Source organism: Mandrillus leucophaeus, unplaced genomic scaffold (genome assembly GCF_000951045.1).
Source record: "Mandrillus leucophaeus isolate KB7577 unplaced genomic scaffold, Mleu.le_1.0 Scaffold698, whole genome shotgun sequence".
NCBI classification, from domain to species: Eukaryota; Metazoa; Chordata; class Mammalia; order Primates; family Cercopithecidae; genus Mandrillus; species Mandrillus leucophaeus.
Window position 1 is genome coordinate 942,792 of NW_012107563.1, and position 3,100 is coordinate 945,891.

A 3,100-nucleotide genomic window follows, 5' to 3' on the forward strand; every position below is an offset into this window, starting at 1 on the left:
ATTTCCAAATGTTATATTTTTACATTGCCTAACTTAATTATTGGTTTATTTTTAGGTTTAGAGTGACATTCATTAATCTTTTTTCACCCTGAGACTTTGTCCTTATCAACATAGGAATTACGATTGAAACAAAAATCACTGAGTCTGAAACCCTTGGTATTATATTGACTTGTTCTGAGATTAGGAGTCCATAAAGTTAAATTGGAACTGTAAGAACAGCTGGTGCAAATGGCATTCTGTTCCTTTTGGATACTCCACAACTTCATAGGGGGTACAAAAAGTAACAGAAATCCACAGGAAAAAAATGTAGGCTTGATTGTTCCCTCTTTGTCTGCAGCACCCTCCTTCGTTAGTAGCTTCTGCACTTCAGGGCAAGGACATACAGTTCTTTTGTGGGTACTGCCTCATCTATCAACTCTTCCAAGGTACAACGATAAGGCCTTGAAAATAGAATTTAGCAACGTCAATGTTTCTCTTTTTATTAGAAAAGATTAATCAACTTTTCCAAGTACGATTTAAAGTAGGTGAGGTTTTTGAATATTTATCTAATTGACATTGATCTTTGAGTTAGAGATAGGGCTCAGTAAAAGAAAGCCAAATACCAGCTTTCCAACTGTAGAATGACTTAATGTTCCTGAATGATCAGAAGAATTTGAATAAGGCAGCACTTGAAAAATAAAAAAATAATAAAGCTTGAAGTCTTTACTACCTGAATTATCTGATAGGGAACCTGGCATGTTTAGGGAGATAACTACATTACTATGGTGTGAAGAATTCAGACCAAATGGAATTAAATGAAAGACAAGAACATGAGCAGTCGGGATAATTTAGTTAACCAGTGATGACTTCGCAGTGATGTAATGTCATAGATAAGAATGCTTAGCTCTGACTGTAGGATATTTTCCAGGCAGAAAACTGCAGGGTTTTTTTGGCATCTCTCAAGATGAAAGATAACTTAAGAACATACACGAGACAGTTATATGTGAAAAAATTAAATAATTTTGAATATTCTGAAAATAGTTAAAAAGAAATATGAGGGAAAGAAAATCAGAGAAGAACCTCAGATTGTGAAATAAAGTTGAATATTTAGAGCAACTTGATTTATTTTTTTCTTTTATTCTGGAAAACATTGTTTTTAACTGGGGAAGGAGACTGGCTTTTTACAGATTAATAATTTGCTTAAAAGTTTGCTTAATTTGCTCCTCTGTGTTTATCAAATTATAGTTATAACCACTAATCCAAAATACTCCATCCCTTGTTCTCACATAAAGAAGTAATAAATTTTGAACAAGCTTAAAATGTTAATATCACATTGGTCCTTGAATTCCCTTGTTTGGGTTTATTTACCAGGTCACTTTCCTTGGATGAAAGACTACAGAAGACATCCACCCTTACAAAGTCACATGGTGTTTTTGATCTAAAAGGTTACTCATCATTTCTGAATCCTCCTGGTGCTTAGTTTAGTGCCTAATAAGTACCTAATACGTGTTTCATCAACTGAATAAATGACTTAAACATGCAAGAAGGAGAAGAGTCAGAAAAATGAAAGAGCTGGAAAGAAATCTAGAAGATCTGGGGTCTAGTATCAGTTCTACATATTAATTCAATTTTAAGAAGGCTTATTATGTATGTGTGAGGAATTGTAGTAAACATCAAGGCACAAATGAAGAGTTCTTATCTGGAAGATGGCATAGCTGCAGTTTGGTGTCGTGCGTGAACATATGGTGTAATAGCTACAGATTTTAGCTAGCAGAGATAGAAAAGTTAGCAAATTTACAAATTATCCTTTTATATGTACTTAATTTTTAAAGCCATTTACTTAAGGTTCTGCCTTTATTAGCTTTGTATGCCATTCATAGCTTTGCATGTCCTCCAGTTTGCATTTCAGCTAGGAAGGCAGGCCTCCCTAAAACTTTCACAGGCTAACAGCAGTAATTAAGGTAGAAGGCTTTATTTAAATAGTAATTAGCCTCCAGGAGTTGAAGTGTAAACAGAATGCTAATTCATTTAGATAGTTAATTGGTCTTCCGGGTTAGAGATCTTAGCGTGGCCTTCCTCTTTAGCTATGCTGTATTTATGTATCAAGTGTAGATAGTGTGTTGGCTCCGTGGGATGTTTTGCAAACTCTTGCTTGACTCGCAGAATTTTAGTGTTTTAGCTCTTCTGGTAAAGACTACTGCCAATGAATCTGAAGACATGAAAACATCAAGTAAAATTCCATGGCAAAATCATTAATATTTGACCTTTATTTATAATTGTGTGGACCATATGGCCCAGTTTATTCATGTTATTCCAATGGAATTCTTGATAGTCTCTTCTTTCATGCTCAAGAATATTTTGATTTGGAGGTAAGTTATGTGGTCACCCTAATCATAATCAGAAATGACACAACAGGCAGTGATTGCTGAAACCAAAGGTGTGCATCAGGTTGCTGACACTTTCCAGTGAACCAATGTCAAGGTCCATCTCCCTGCCGACTGCTGTAAAGATGGTTAATGCCAGATGTCATTAAGTTTAAAGGTCATTTTTTTTTTTAACAGGATAACTACTGATCAGGAATTTTGTCATTGCCTTTGCCAACTTTTGTGGTCTCCCAGTCACTTTCGCTAGATGAAAAAAAAAAATCACTATATTTGATAGTTGTGTGTCTCTGTGTTGCCCAGTCCTTTAAGGGAGCTGAATGGGAGGTGGGTCTGATGTTTTGCTGTTTAAAAATGTTTCTTTTGCTTGGTTGCTCCAGCTCATCACATGCTAGGCTGGCTGCTAGCCATTTTTCTACATGTGCGTCCAAACAGACCTGTGTAAGCAGCACATATCACACGACTTCAACAAATACTGAATACAGTGGCTGGCACATAGGAAGCAGTCCCAGATATTTATTGAATGAATAAATACCAACCTTGCCTTTGGTCCCGTGCTGGGTGCTACAAGTTAGGTGGTAGGAAGAAAGGGAGGAAAGAAAATTCTATATGAGATCAAGTAGGTTCTGCCCTCACGGGGTTAATAGTCTCCAAGAGGAAGATATAAATAAATAACCGTAATTGAAAGTAAGAATCATTCAGTGCCAAAAAGAGTGGGAGGTAGAGGTTGCTGGGGGGGG